This window comes from Lolium perenne, chromosome 2 (assembly GCF_019359855.2).
Source record: "Lolium perenne isolate Kyuss_39 chromosome 2, Kyuss_2.0, whole genome shotgun sequence".
NCBI classification, from domain to species: Eukaryota; Viridiplantae; Streptophyta; class Magnoliopsida; order Poales; family Poaceae; genus Lolium; species Lolium perenne.
The window spans coordinates 31,731,606-31,748,699 of record NC_067245.2 but is presented as its reverse complement, the minus strand read 5'-3'; positions in this window follow the sequence as shown (position 1 = coordinate 31,748,699).

The window sequence follows — 17,094 nt, the reverse complement described above, 5'->3', positions numbered from 1 at the left end:
TGCTTGTCTTGAAAGTACTATTCATGAAAAGTCTTTGCTATATGATTCAGTTGTTTACTCATTACATTTACCATTGTTTCAAATCGCTGCATTCATTACATGTGCTTACAATAGTATTGATCAAGATTATGTTGGTAGCATTGTCACTAAGAAATTATCTTTGTTATCGTTTACCTACTCGGGACGAGTAGGAACTAAGCTTGGGGATGCTTGATACGTCTCAAACGTATCTATAATTTCTTATGTTCCATGCTACTTTTATGATGATACTCACATGTTTTATACACATTATATGTCATTATTATGCATTTTCCGGCACTAACCTATTAACGAGATGCCGAAGAGCCGATTCTTTGTTTTCTGCTGTTTTTGGTTTCAGAAATCCTAGTAAGGAAATATTCTCGGAATTGGACGAAATCAACGCCCAGGGGCCTATTTTTCCACGAAGCTTCCAGAAGACCGAAGAGAAGACGAAGTAGGGCCACGGGGCGCAGCCACACTAGGGCGGCGCGGCCCAGGGGGGCCCTAGCGTGTGGGGCCCCCGTGAGCCCCCCGACTCTGCCCTTCCGCCTACTTAAGCCTCCGTCGATAATAGCCCCAGTACCGAGAGCCACGATACGGAAAACCTTCCAGAGATGCCGCAGCCGCCAATCCCATCTTGGGGGATTCAGGAGATCGCCTCCGGCACCCTGCCGGAGAGGGGAATCATCTCCCGGAGGACTCTACACCGCCATGGTCGCCTCTAGATTGATGTGTGAGTAGTTCACCCCTGGACTATGGGTCCATAGCAGTAGCTAGATGGTCGTCTTCTCCCCATTGTGCTATCATTGTCTGATCTTGTGAGCTGCCTAACATGATCAAGATCATCTATCTGTAATGCTACATGTGCGTTTGTTGGGATCCGATGAATAATGAATAGTATGCTATGTTGATTATCAATCTATTATCTATGTGTTGTTTATGATCTTGCATGCTCTCTGTTGCTAGTAGAGGCTCTGGCCAAGTCATTGCTTGTAACTCCAAGAGGGAGTACTTATGCTCGATAGTGGGTTCATGCCTCCATTAAATCTGGGACAGTGACAGAAAGTTCTAAGGTTGTGGATGTGGTGTTGCCACTAGGGATAAAACATCAATGCTATGTCTAAGGATGTATTTGTTGATTACATTACGCACCATACTTAATGCAATTGTCTGTTGTTTGCAACTTAATACTGGAAGGGGTTCGGATGATAACCTGAAGGTGGACTTTTTAGGCATAGATGCATGCTGGATAGCGGTCTATGTACTTTGTCGTAATGCCCAATTAAATCTCACACTACTCATCATAACATGTATGTGCATTGTTATGCTCTCTTTATTTGTCAATTGCCCAACTGTAATTTGTTTACCCAATATGCTATTTCTTATGGGAGAGACACCTCTAGTGAACTGTGGACCCCGGTCCATTCCTTTACATCGAATACAATCTACTGCAATACTTGCTTTACTGTTTTCTGCAAACATCATCTTCCAAACTATACATCTAATCCTTTGTTACAGCAAGCCGGTGAGATTGACAACCTCACTGTCATGTTGGGGCAAAGTAATTTGGTTGTGTTGTGCAGGTTCCACGTTGGCGCCAGAATCCCTAGTGTTGCGCCGCACTACACTCCGCCGCCATCAACCTTCAACGTGCTTCTTGGCTCCTACTGGTTCGATAACCTTGGTTTCTTACTGAGGGAAACTTGCTTCTATACGCATCACACCTTCCTCTTGGGGTTCCCAACGGACGTGTGCATACACGCTATCAGCATCATTTAACCTTACATTACATACATTATTTCCTACCATCTGCATAGAAGCATTACATAAACCCTTTTATTCATCATTGCATGGAAGCATTACATCAACCCTTACATTACATAATTATTCAGACAAACTAGGACACACTAAAACTAGATGGCTGAAACTACAACTAACTACAACAAACTAGGATACCAAATCTTTGATTTTTTTCATGCCCTTCCTCAGCCATCACAAGATAACTCCAGCTTTAACCTTTTCTTCAAGATTTTGTTCTACATAGTAGGGCAACACCTCTGTGGGTCCTCCTTCCCTCAACTGATGCTTATACTTTTTCAGTCTGATCATGGCCTTAGGTCTGGATTTTGGAACTGGGAGAACTTGTGTAGTGTATGTGAACACACCTAGCTGGTTCAAGCCATCTGCTGCTTCTTCTTCCCTGAACCTGGCAGCAGAAGCTCCCCTCTCTTGCACACTTATCATCACTGTTCAAAAACTAGGCCGATTCGCCGATTACTAGGCCGATTAATCGCTACTAGGGGCCTGACAGTGTCGATTACCATTAATCGCTTGTGTTAATCCTTTAGTCCGATTAATCATAATGAAAGTCCGATTACTAGGTATGTCCCCGATTAACTACTACACTTGGTCAAAAAAGTTACAAAATTTTCAATGCATATCGCTAGTACATGCGCTACCCCTCCCCAATAAAGTAAGTTTTGCGAAGATGTTGCTTGATTGCATCCTCCACCAGATTGATTTCCACTGTCTCCAACTGGTTCCTTGCCCTCCTAGACTAGTTACTCGTAGTTGCCCAGACCTCAGATACAGGAGTTCGACCACCTCGAGGAGCTCGTGCAAGAGGTCGATGACTCCTTCAATTGGTTTGGTGGTTGAGGTGTAAGAGGGGTCATACCCTAGGTAGGTGGTGGGAGAAGGTAAACTTCAAAGGTGAGAGGAGAATAAGTGGAAGGAAGGAACACGATTTCGGCTAGTGGATCCTAATTCTCTTGTGACCTTGAAGATCAGGTCACGGAGAATAAGCGTACATGTTTTTCTGGGATTTTAGGCTCTAGAGAAGTAGGGTGAGACACACTATTATTTTTCTTATATAAACTGTTTTTAAGTGCTAATTTGTGTTGGTTGCACCGATTAATAGCCAACCGATTAATTCAGTTAATCACCCGAATTCCGATTAATCGCTACTCCCAAGCCGACCGAGCAGTTAACGATTACCGATTTCCTTACCATTGCTTATCATACGATACACTAGCAACTCCTTGTCTGCCCTACCCATAGAAAAAGTCTTGTAAAGAGTGGCATCCCTAGAGCCAGAGGCACCACTGGAGCCAGTGCTCCTCCTCTTTGCACTCCAGGACAGGTTTTCCATGTTTGGTGTGGTTTTCAGGTTCACTACACTAGGCATTTATATAGGATGGAGGGCATGCACAGAGGGTATGAGAACACAAGCTGAACAGTTGTGTTACATAGGACAATGCCATCAGTTTCTTTTTTTTGAATTGTGATGTCAATCCACAAGAGGGAGAATATTCTCCAAATGGGTCAGAGACAAGCCATTGGGAATATTCCCCAGAATGGGTCAGGGGAGCCTGTCCATTTTTTGTTCAGGAATATTCTTCAAAATCTGTCATATTTGGTCAGGATCAGAGACAATGCATGTACTGATGGTTCTTGCTAGGCAGAGGCATTTTTGGTTCAGAGGAATATTCTTGCTAGGGCAGAGGTGGCCAGAGGTGAACTAAAACCATCTACGCATTCTCATCTTGCAACCAGGGAGCATGAGCATGATCATTTCATAAAATTCAAATAGTAGCATTTCATGTACTAGTAGCATTATTATCTTGAAACCCTAAGCAGTAATTTAGAATCAACAAATCCTAGGCAGTAGCATTTCATTTTATTAACCCAAGCATTTTCATTTTCTAAACCTAAATTTTCTACTGCCAACAAATCCTAGCATCAATTCAAAATCAACTAGGCAGTAGAATTTCATTTTATTAAAAAACCTACTGCATTGTATTGAAAAACCTACTGCATTGTTCCTTTTATTGAACCATGTACATCAACAGAGTAGTAGCAGCTTCATCTTAATATTCATTTAAACAAACTTCATTCTTTTTCAGAGAGAACTTCAAGAACTTTATTAGCTCTACTGCAAGCAATGAATTAAAAAAAACAGCAAGCAATGAATTTTAAAAAATAGCAAGCAACATTATTCTTGATAGCATTTATTTAGATGCATTGGTTTATTACTCCAAGTCAGGAAGCAATTCTACTGCATTCATTTGCTACAACATTAGCTTGTTCATTTTTATTTGCTACTGCATTCATACTAACCCTCTTTTGACTCTCTGTTACAAAGAAAATTGAGCATGATCATTTCAAACTACCAATATAATGGACAAGCATAATGCAATAAAGCATCTGCCAATTCAAACCATCTCCTAGCAATTTTTATATATGAACCATTTGCAACCAATTTTTATGAACTACTTCATGGGTATTGCATTTTAATTACCTGAGTAGGCAGTAGTTTGTTCATTAAAATAGTAGGCAGTAGCTTTTATCTCTACTTACAAATGTATCTGCACATTAAAATGGGTCTAGATACAATCTAAACAAAGTTATTTTGCAAATGGCAAGCTTGACATGGCACTGATGATGATCAAATGGCAAGCTTGACATCATTTATTTTGCATTATTCTTGACAACATTTATTTTGGTGAAGAACCAGAGAAGAAGAAACACTGAACAAACACTGAATTGGCAAAATTGTAGTGCTATAGGCATTCATAGGCAAGCAAAATTGTACTGCTATAGGCATTCATAGGCAAGCAAGTGGGGAGCACATCGGATTGGGGACGGGCCGGCGGGCACAGGATAGTGTGGGGTGGGGGACAAGGGAGTGGGGAGGGGGAGAGGGGCTCTCACCGAACGACGGCGGTGGCAGGGCTACGGTGGTGATGGCGTGGTCCTCCTCCTCCTCCTCTGCGGTGGCGGCTCGGGCTCGCGCTCGCGCATCCTCCTCCTCGATCCACGGCGGCGGCTCGGGCTTGGGCGTCCTGCTCGGCGGTGGCGTGGCGGTCCTCCTCCTCCTCCTCCTCGGCGGCAGCAGCGCTAGGTGGCGGCGCTTGGCGGTGGTGGTGGTTGCGCGAGAGCAGTGTGGCGCTAGGGTTGTGAGTGACTGAGTGGGGAAGAAACTGCTGTTGAGCGGGGAAGAAAGGGTCGATCGAGTTATTTCACCAAGTGTCCAAATTCTGTGGCGCATCCCTCTAAGTGCGCCACAGAATTAAGCTTTCTGTGGCGCATCAGCTCTGACATGCTGATACGTCTCAAACGTATCTATAATTTCTTATGTTCCATGCTACTTTTATGATGATACTCACATGTTTTATACACATTATATGTCATTATTATGCATTTTCCGGCACTAACCTATTAACGAGATGCCGAAGAAACCGATTGCTGTTTTACTGCTGTTTTTGGTATCGGCTAGTAAGGAAATATTCTCGGAATTGGACGAAATCAACGCCCGGGTTCCTATTTTCGAGACGAAGCTTCCGAGGAAGTCCGAGGAGAGACGAAGTGGGGCCACGAGGTGGCCACACACCAGGGCGGCGCGGCCCGAGGCCCTGGCCGCGCCGGCTTTGTGGTGTGGGCCTCGGGCGGCCCCCGACCTACCCTTCCGCCTACAAATAGCCTCCGTCGCGAAACCCCCGATGCGAGAGCCACGATACGAGAAAACATGCGAGACGCCGCCGCCGCCAATCCCCTCTCGGGGGATTCTGGAGATCACCTCCGGCACCCTGCCGGAGAGGGGAATCATCTCCCGGAGGACTCTACACCGCCATGGTCGCCTCCGGATTGATGTGTGAGTAGTTCACCCCTGGACTATGGGTCCATAGCAGTAGCTAGATGGTTGTCTTCTCCTCATGTGCTATCATTGTCTGATCTTGTGAGCTGCCTATCATGATCAAGATCATCTATCTGTAAAGCTACATGTGTGTTTGTTGGGATCCGATGAATAGAGAATACTATGTTATGTTGATTATCAATCTATTACCTATGTGTTGTTTATGATCTTGCATGCTCTCCGTTGCTAGTAGAGGCTCTGGCCAAGTCATTGCTTGTAACTCCAAGAGGGAGTATTTATGCTCGATAGTGGGTTCATGCCTCCATTAAATGCAGGACGATGTGAAAGTTCTAAGGTTATGGATGTGCTGTTGCCACTAGGGATAAAACATTGATGCTATGTTCGAGGATATAGTTATTGATTACATTACGCACCATACTTAATGCAATTGTCTGTTGCTTGCAACTTAATACCGGAAGGGGTTCGGATGATAACCTGAAAGTGGACTTTTTAGGCATAGATGCATCTTTGGATAGCGGTCTATGTACTTTGTCGTAATGCCCAATTGAATCTCACAATACTCATCATGTCATGTATGTGCATTGTCATGCCCTCTCTATTTGTCAATTGCCCAACTGTAATTTGTTTACCCAATATGCTATTTCTTATGGGAGAGACACCTCTAGTGAACTGTGGACCCCGGTCCATTCTTTTATATCGAATACAATCTACTTCAATACTGTTTCTACTGTTTTCTGCAAACAATCATCATCCACACTATACATCTAATCCTTTGTTACAGCAAGCCGGTGAGATTGACAACCTCACTGTTTCGTTGGGGCAAAGTACTTTGGTTGTGTTGTACAGGTTCCACGTTGGCGCCGGAATCCCTGGTGTTGCGCCGCACTACATCTCGCCGCCATCAACCTTCAACGTGCTTCTTGGCTCCTACTGGTTCGATAAACCTTGGTTTCTTACTGAGGGAAAACCTGCTGCTATACAACATCATACCTTCCTCTTGGGGTTCCCAACGAACGTGTGAGTTACACGCCATCAAGCAGTTTTTCTGGCGCCGTTGCCGGGGAGATCAAGACACGCTGCAAGGGGAGTCTTCACAATCCAATCTCTTTACTTTGTTTTTTTCTTGCTTTATTTTATTTACTACTTTGTTTGCTGCACTAAAACAAAACACAAAAAAATTAGTTGCTAGTTTTACTTTATTTACTGTCTTGCACTCTATATTAAAAACACAAAAAAAAATTTAGTTATTTGCATTTACTTTACTTATTTCATCATGTTTCATTTTAATTTTACCGTTAAAGACATGCCGGTAGGGCGCGGGTCTATAATTGGGAGAAATAATATAGAAGAATTTTTCAACCATGTTAGTACCGTTGATGATTTTGAAGATAGACACTTGGTAGACCTTGCTCCTACTTATGAAATTGCCGCTGCTACTTTAGTTCGTATGATGGAAACTAAATTTTTTAATCTCGATCCTATAATCCAACACATGTTTCTTACACTCGGTGATATGGAAGAAGGGGAAAAGAAAGATTTTGTTTTAGAAACCCTTCTTCGAGAATTTGGTGGTATAGCAAGAGAGGCTAGAAAGGTCTTTGCTAAATATGATATGCTTGGTTCTTATACCAATTTTCTTAGCCTCCTTGAAAAAATGGATATGGATAGAATAAGGTATACTAATAATATTAATGATGGTGGGGAGATCAAAGCACCAATACCATGTAAGCTCCTAGCAATGCATGAAGCACTAGAAAATAACTATGCTTGGCTTGTTCCTGAAAATTTGTTCGATGAGAGTAGTAAGCCCAAGACTAGTGAAAAGGGAGACGCTAAAACTTATGTATCCAGTATACTATGCATGGTTGAGAAAACTCCGCATCCCGTTGTAGATGCACCATCCTTCGATAACACTTGATACACACTTTCTGCGCCTAGCTGAAAGGCGTTAAAGAAAAGCGCTTATGGGAGACACCCATGTTTTTACTACAGTAATTTTGTTTTATATTTGAGTCTTGGAAGTTGTTTACTACTGTAGCAACCTCTCCTTATCTTAGTTTTATTGCATTGTTGTGCCAAGTAAAGTCTCTAATAAAAGTATGATACTAGATTTGGATTACTGCACAGAAACAGTTTTCTTTGCTGTCACGAATCTGGGTCTAATTCTCTGTAGGTAACTCAGAAAATTATGCCAATTTACGTGAGTGATCCTCAGATATGTATGCAACTTTCATTAGTTTTAAGTTTTCTCATCTGAGCAAGTCTGGTGCCTGTAAAAAATTCGTCTTTGCGAACTGTTTTGTTTTGACAGATTCTGCCTTTTATTTTGCATTGCTTGTTTTGCTATGTTAGATGGATTTCTTTGTTCCATTGACTTTCAGTAGCTTTGTGCAATGTCCAGAAGTATAAAGAATGATTGTTTCACCTCTGAATATGTGAATTTTAGTTGTGCACTAACCCTCTAATGAGTTGCTTTGAGTTTGGTGTGGAGGAAGTTTTCAAGGATCAAGAGAGGAGGATGATACAACATGATCAAGGAGAGTGAAAGCTCTAAGCTTGGGGATGCCCCGGTGGTTCACCCCTGCATATATCAAGAAGACTCAAGCGTCTAAGCTTGAGGATGCCCAAGGCATCCCCTTCTTCATCGACAACATTATCAGGTTCCTCCCCTGAAACTATATTTTTATTCCGTCACATCTTATGTACTTTACTTGGAGCGTCTGTTTGTTTTTGTTTTTGTTTTGTTTGAATAAAGTTGGATCCTAGCATTCATTGTATGGGAGAGAGACACGCTCCGCTGTTGCATATGGACAAATATGTCCTTAGGCTTTACTCATAGTATTCATGGCGAAAGTTTCTTCTTCGTTAAATTGTTATATGGTTGGAATTGGAAAATGATATATGTGGTAATTGGTATAACATCTTGAATAATGCGATACTTGGCAATTGTTGTGCTCATGTTTAAGCTCTTGCATCATATACTTTGTACCTATTAATGAAGAAATACATAGAGCATGCTAAAATCTGATTTGCATGTTTGGTCTCTCTAAGGTCTAGATAATTTCTAGTATTGAGTTTGAACAACAAGGAAGACGGTATAGAGTCTTATAATGTTTACAATATGTCTTTTATGTGAGTTTTGCTGTACCGGTTCATCCTTGTGTTTGTTTCAAATAACCTTGCTAGCCTAAACTTTGCATCGAGAGGGAATACTTCTCATGCATCCAAAATCCTTGAGCCAACCACTATGCCATTTGTGTCCACCATACCTACCTACCACATGGTATTTCTCCGCCATTCCGAAGTAAATTGCTTGAGTGCTACCTTTAAAATTTCCATTCTTTACCTTTACAATATATAGCTCATGGGACAAATAGCTTAAAAACTATTGTGGTATTGAATATGTACTTATGCACTTTATCTCTTATTAAGTTGCTTGTTGTGCGATAACCATGTTCCTGGGGACGCCATCAACTATTTCTTTGTTGAATATCATGTGAGTTGCTATGCATGTTCGTCTTGTCTGAAGTAAGAGTGATTTATCATGATCAAATGGTTTGAGTATGCATATTGTTAGAGAAGAACATTGGGCCGCTAACTAAAGCCATGATCCATGGTGGAAGTTTCAGTTTGGACAACAAACCTCAATCTCTTATGAGAATATTATCTGTTGTTGAATGCTTATGCATTAAAAGAGGAGTCCATTATCTGTTGTCTATGTTGTCCCGGTATGGATGTCTAAGTTGAGAATAACCAAAAGCGAGAAATCCAATGCGAGCTTTCTCCTTAGACCTTTGTACAGGCGGCATAGAGGTACCCCTTTGTGACACTTGGTTGAAACATGTGCTATGCTATGATAATCCATGTAAATACAAGCTAATTAGGACAAGGTGCGGGCACTATTAGTATATTATGCATGAGGCTTGCAACTTGTAGGATATAATTTACATAACTCATATGCTTTATTACTACCGTTGACAAAATTGTTTCTTGTTTTCAAAATAAAAGCTCTAGCACAAATATAGCAATCGATGCTTTCCTCTTTGAAGGACCATTCTTTTACTTTTATGTTGAGTCAGTTCACCTATTTCTCTCTACCTCAAGAAGCAAACACTTGTGTGAACTGTGCATTGATTCCTACATACTTGCATATTGCACTTGTTATGTTACTCTATGTTGACAATATCCATGAGATATACATGTTACAAGTTGAAAGCAACCGCTAAAACTTCATCTTCTTTTGTGTTGCTTCAATACCTTTACTTTGAATTATTGCTTTATGAGTTAACTCTTATGCAAGACTTATTGATGCTTGTCTTTAAGTACTATTCATGAAAAGTCTTTGCTTTATGATTCAGTTGTTTACTCATGTCATTACCATTGTTTTGATCGCTGCATTCATTACATGTGCTTACAATAGTATTGATCAAGATTATGTTGGTAGCATTGTCACTAAGAAATTATCTTTGTTATCGTTTACCTACTCGGGACGAGTAGGAACTAAGCTTGGGGATGCTTGATACGTCTCAAACGTATCTATAATTTCTTATGTTCCATGCTACTTTTATGATGATACTCACATGTTTTATACACATTATATGTCATTATTATGCATTTTCCGGCACTAACCTATTAACGAGATGCCGAAGAGCCGATTCTTTGTTTTCTGCTGTTTTTGGTTTCAGAAATCCTAGTAAGGAAATATTCTCGGAATTGGACGAAATCAACGCCCGAGTTCCTATTTTCGGACGAAGCTTCCGGAAGTCCGAGGGAGAGACGAAGTGGGGCCACGAGGTGGCCACACACCGAGGCGGCGCGGCCCGGGCCCTGGCCGCGCCGGCTTTGTGGTGTGGGCCCTCGGGCGGCCCCGACCTACCCTTTCGCCTACAAATAGCCTCCGTCGCGAAACCCCCGGTCTGAGAGCCACAATACGAGAAAACATACTGAGACGCCGCCGCCGCCAATCCCATCTCGGGGGATTCTGGAGATCACCTCCGGCACCCTGCCGGAGAGGGGAATCATCTCCCGGAGGACTCTACACCGCCATGGTCGCCTCCGGATTGATGTGTGAGTAGTTCACCCCTGGACTATGGGTCCATAGCAGTAGCTAGATGGTTGTCTTCTCCTCATGTGCTATCATTGTCTGATCTTGTGAGCCGCCTATCATGATCAAGATCATCTATCTGTAAAGCTACATGTGTGTTTGTTGGGATCCGATGAATAGAGAATACTATGTTATGTTGATTATCAATCTATTACCTATGTGTTGTTTATGATCTTGCATGCTCTCCGTTGCTAGTAGAGGCTCTGGCCAAGTCATTGCTTGTAACTCCAAGAGGGAGTATTTATGCTCGATAGTGGGTTCATGCCTCCATTAAATGCAGGACGATGTGAGAAAGTTCTAAGGTTGTGGATGTGCTGTTGCCACTAGGGATAAAACATTGATGCTATGTTCGAGGATATAGTTATTGATTACATTACGCACCATACTTAATGCAATTGTCTGTTGCTTGCAACTTAATACCGGAAGGGGTTCGGATGATAACCTGAAAGTGGACTTTTTAGGCATAGATGCATGCTGGATAGCGGTCTATGTACTTTGTCGTAATGCCCAATTGAATCTCACAATACTCATCATGTCATGTATGTGCATTGTCATGCCCTCTCTATTTGTCAATTGCCCAACTGTAATTTGTTTACCCAATATGCTATTTCTTATGGGAGAGACACCTCTAGTGAACTGTGGACCCCGGTCCATTCTTTTATATCGAATACAATCTACTTCAATACTGTTTCTACTGTTTTCTGCAAACAATCATCATCCACACTATACATCTAATCCTTTGTTACAGCAAGCCGGTGAGATTGACAACCTCACTGTTTCGTTGGGGCAAAGTACTTTGGTTGTGTTGTGCAGGTTCCACGTTGGCGCCGGAATCCCTGGTGTTGCGCCGCACTACATCTCGCCGCCATCAACCTTCAACGTGCTTCTTGGCTCCTACTGGTTCGATAAACCTTGGTTTCTTACTGAGGGAAAACCTGCTACTATACAACATCATACCTTCCTCTTGGGGTTCCCAACGAACGTGTGAGTTACACGCCATCACATGTGCCACAGAATTCCTTAGTTCTGTGGCGCACCTAATGGGGCGTGCGCCACAGAATTTAGACACTTAGCAAAACAAAACGGTTTACTGCTGTGTCCTGACAGATACATAGCACTAGTCTAGTGGTTAAGGCCAATGTTAGGCAGTTAGTAGCCAGGTTCGAACCCTGGCTTCCACACAATTTTTATTCCTTTTTTCATATTTTAGTTACATTTCAATAAATAACACACATTATTTAGTAATTAGTAGGGAATTATAAATTACTTGTCTCATACAAACATGTTCTTGTTTCTCTCACACACATGCATGTACTTGTCTAACACACACACTCACACACATGTGATAGACCAAAAAAAGATCTTCTTCGTCCCGGCTTCGAGCTCTACCGTCTCTTCGCATTCTTCTTGCCCTTTCGGTTGTTGGCGGTTGAATACTTTATGCCGGCCACCTTGAGATTTCTTCGCGTGAACGGACAACCTTTAGAGGGTAGGGAGGTCTTCCTTCTTACTTTACTAGTAGTAGGCATCTCGAAGTGCCTGTCGAATTCGTCCTCGATCTTCGGGTCATCGTTCTTGTCCATGTCTTCCTCGTTGGCGTCTCCTTCCATTCCTATGATGCTCCTCTTGCCCCTCCTCACGACAACACGGCTAGGCCTCGACGGATCGGTGATGAATAAGCATTGGTCAACTTGGCTACCGAGTACCCATGGCTCATTTTTCGCGGATGCGTTCTTCGATTTTGCATCGGGTATAACCATGGTGGTGAAATACCGGCCTTCTTTTTCGACCTTCTTGGCCCATCTCACACGAAACATTGGCACCATCTCTCCACAGTAATTGAGCTCACATATCTCCTCGATCCTTCCAAAAAAATCTTTCCTTGACATTAGTCTCGTCATCGGCGTATGACAGCATAGTTACTCCTGAGTTTTGATTTTCACTATTTCTGTCCTTTTCCTCGGTGTAGAATCTGTAACCGTTGATGTCGTACCCCTGATAGGTCCTTACGTTATGCCCGGGGCCCTGTGATAAGGTGTATATGAGTTTTTCATTTTCGGTAGAAGGCCTTTTTCTCTATGCTTCAACCAGTTGAGTTTGCTTGAACCAACGCGTGAAGCTGGAGTTGTGCTCTTTGGTTACGTCACCCATCTTCCTCGGCCGGCCCATATCGATGTAATTCTGCTCGATCATGCTTTTGTGCTCTTGCACGAAAGGTTCGATCAGTTTTAAGTGTTGTAGCGCGACCCGGTGAGCCCTGTCAAAGTCGTCGCGTCGATTGGCAATGCCGACATGGACTGAGCGGTAGCCCTCGCGGTGACCGACTCCAGCCAGCCTGCCGAGGTGCGTCCTGGGGGGTAGACCAACATGATCCTCGTCGTCCTCGGTGCTTAGATAATTCTGGCAGAAGGAGATGCACTCGTAGGTTAGAAACTCCTTGGCCATGCTTGCGTCTGGATGGGCCCTATTGCGAACGTATCCTTTCATGACACCGTTCTGCCTTTCGAAAGGCATCATGTTGTGGAGGAACGTCGGGCCGAGCTGCTTGATGTCTTCAACGACATGGAGAAGGAGATGGACGCATATATCACAGAATGCGGGCGGGAAGTAAATCTCGAGCTCACATAGTATCACCACGATCTCATCCTGTAGCATCTTGAGCTGCCTCACGCCGATCGACTTCCTGGTGATAACGTCAAAAAAGTTGCAAAGGCCAAACAGCGTATCACGGACGTGCTCGTCCATTATACCTCGGATCGCAACGGGAAGTATCTGCGTCATGAGCACGTGACAATTGTGAGACTTCATCCCGGTGAACCTCTCCTTCGCTACGTCCAGATATCTGCTTATATTCCCCGAGTAACCGTGAGGAACTTTCACTCCTAGGAGGCTGATGTCTACGCACGCTTCTATTCCTGTAGACAGTGTTGGGCCTCCAAGAGCAGAGGTTTGTAGAACAGCAGCAAGTTTCCCTTAAGTGGATCACCCAAGGTTTATCGAACTCAGGGAGGAAGAGGTCAAAGATATCCCTCTCAAGCAACCCTGCAATCACGATACAAGAAGTCTCTTGTGTCCCCAACACACCTAATACACTTGTCAGATGTATAGGTGCACTAGTTCGGCGAAGAGATAGTGAAATATAAGTAATATGGATGTATATGAGTAGTAGCAATGGCACCAGAAAATAGCTTGCTGGCGTGTAGTAAGTAAAGATGCAGCAGAACAGTAAATAAGCGATGATTGAAGTATTTGGAAACAAGGCCTAGGATCATACTTTCACTAGTGGACACTCTCAAGATTGATCACATAACTGAATAAATAAATGCTACTTTCTCTACACTCTCTTGTTGGATGACAAACACCATTCATTGTGTAGGGTTACAAGAGCACCTCAATGCCGGAGTTAACAAGCTCCACAACATTCGATGTTCATATTTAAGTAACCTTAGAGTGCATGATAGACCATTGCAATTATACCGAGTACTAACATAGCATGCACACTGTCACCTTCAGACTATGAAAGGGGGAATAGATCGCATCAATACTATCATAGTAATAATTAACTCCATAATCTACAAGAGATCACAATCATAACCTATGCCAAGTACTACATGATGCACACACTGTCAACATTACATCATGGAGGAGGAATAGAGTACTTTAATAACATCACTAGAGTAGCACATAGATTGATAGTGATACAAAGCTCATCATATGAATCTCAATCATGTAAGGCAGCTCATGAGATCATTGTATTGAAGTACATGGAGAGAGAGATTAACCACATAGCTACCGGTACAACCCTTAGCCTCGAGGGAGAACTACTCCCTCCTCATCATGGAAGCAGCGATGGTGATGAAGATGGCGGTGGTGTCGATGGAGATGCCTTCTGGGGGCACTTCCCCGTCCCGGCGGCGTGCCAGAACAGAGAGTTCTGTCCCCCAGATATTGGCTTCGCGATGGCGGCGGCTCTGGAACTTTTCTCGTGTCGTGGCTTATTCGTATCGAAGATTTAGGTCAGGAGGCTTCTTATAGGCGAAGAGTCGGAGTCGGAAGGCTAACGAGGCAGCCAGACAACAGGGGGCGCCCCCCTGGGCCGCGCCGCCCACACGTGTGGGGCCCACAGGGCTCCCCTCTGGTGCCTCTCCGGTGTTCTGGAAGCTTCGTGGAATTATAAGATGTTGGGCGTTGATTTCGTCCAATTCCGAGAATATTTCCTTACTAGGATTTCTGAAACCAAAAACAACAGAAAACAGGAACTGGCACTTCGGCATCTCGTCAATAGGTTAGTTCCAGAAAATGCATAAATATGACATAAAGTGTGTATAAAACATGTGAGTATCATCAATAAAGTAGCATGGAACATAAGAAATTATAGATACGTTTGAGACGTATCAAGCATCCCCAAGCTTAGTTCCTACTCGTCCTCGAGTAGGTAAACGATAACAAAGATAATTTCTGAAGTGACATGCTATCATAATCTTGATCAATACTATTGTAAGCATATGTAATGAATGCAGCGATTCGAAGCAATGGTAAAGACAATGAGTAAACAACTGAGTCATATAACAAAGAATTTTCATGAATAGTACTTTCAAGACAAGCATCAATAAGTCTTGCATAAGAGTTAACTCATAAAGCAATAAATTCAAAGTAAAGGCATTGAAGCAACACAAAGGAAGATATAAGTTTCAGCAGTTGCTTTCAACTTGTAACATGTATATCTCATGGATAATTGTCAACATAAAGTAATATGATGAATGCAATAGGTAAACATGTAAGAATCAATGCACACAGTTGACACAAGTGTTTGCTTCTAAGATAGAAAGAAGTGGGTAAACTGATTCAACATAAAAGTAAAAGAATGGCCCTTCGCAGAGGGAAGCATGGATTGCTATATTTGTGCTAGAGCTTTTATTTTGAAAACAAGAAACAATTTTGTCAACGGTAGTAATAAAGCATATGTGTTATGTATAATATATCCTACAAGTTGCAAGCCTCATGCATAGATTACCAATAGTGCCCGCACCTTGTCCTAATTAGCTTGGATTTACATGGATTATCATTCCATAACATATGTTTTAACCAAGTGTCGCAAAGGGGTACCTCTATGCCGCCTGTACAAAGGTCTAAGGAGAAAGTTCGCATTGGATTTCTCGCTTTTGATTATTCTCAACTTAGACATCCATACCGGGACAACATAGACAACAGATAATGGACTCCTATTTAATGCATAAGCATTCAACAACAGATAATATTCTCATAAGAGATTGAGGTTTGTTGTCCAAACTGAAACTTCCACCATGGATCATGGCTTTAGTTAGCGGCCCAATGTTCTTCTCTAACAATATGCATACTCAAACCATTTGATCATGATAAATCACCCTTACTTCAGACAAGACGAACATGCATAGCAACTCACATGATATTCAACAAAGGTAAAATAGTTGATGGCGTTCCCAGGAACATGGTTATCGCTCAACAAGCAACTTATTAAGAAATAGAACACATAAGTACATATTCAATAACACAATAGTTTTTAAGCTATTTGTCCCATGAGCTATATATTGCAAAGACAAAGAATGGAATTTTAAAGGTAGCACTCAAGCAATTTACTTTGGAATGGCGGAGAAATACTATGTAGTAGGTAGGTATGGTGGACACAAATGGTATAGTTTTTGGCTCAAGGATTTTGGATGCACGAGAAGTAATCCCTCTCAATACAAGGTTTAGGCTAGCAAGGTTGTTTGAAGCAAACACAAGTATGAACCGGTACAGCAAAACTTACATAAGAACATATTGCAAGCATTATAAGACTCTACACTGTCTTCCTTGTTGTTCAAACCCTCACCAGAAAATATCTAGACTTAGAGAGACCAATCATGCAAACAAAATTTTAACAAGATCTACAGTATTTCTTCACTAATAGGTGCAAAGTACATGATGCAAGAGCTTAAACATGAGCACAACAATTGCCAAGTATCTAATTCTTCAACACATTATACAATTTACCACATGTAGCATTTTCTGTTTCCAACCATATAACAATTAACGAAGCAGTTTCAACCTTCGCCATGAACATTAAGGATAAAGCTAAGAACACATGTGTTCATAAGCAACAGCGGAGCGTGTCTCTCTCCCACACAATGAATGCTAGGATCCAATTTTATTCAAACAAAACAAAAACAAAAACATAAAGACGCTCCAAGTAAAGCACATAAGATGTGATGGAATAAAAATATAGTTTCACTAGAGGTGACCTGATAATTTGTCGATGAAGAAGGGGATGCCTTGGGCATCCCCAAGCTTAGAT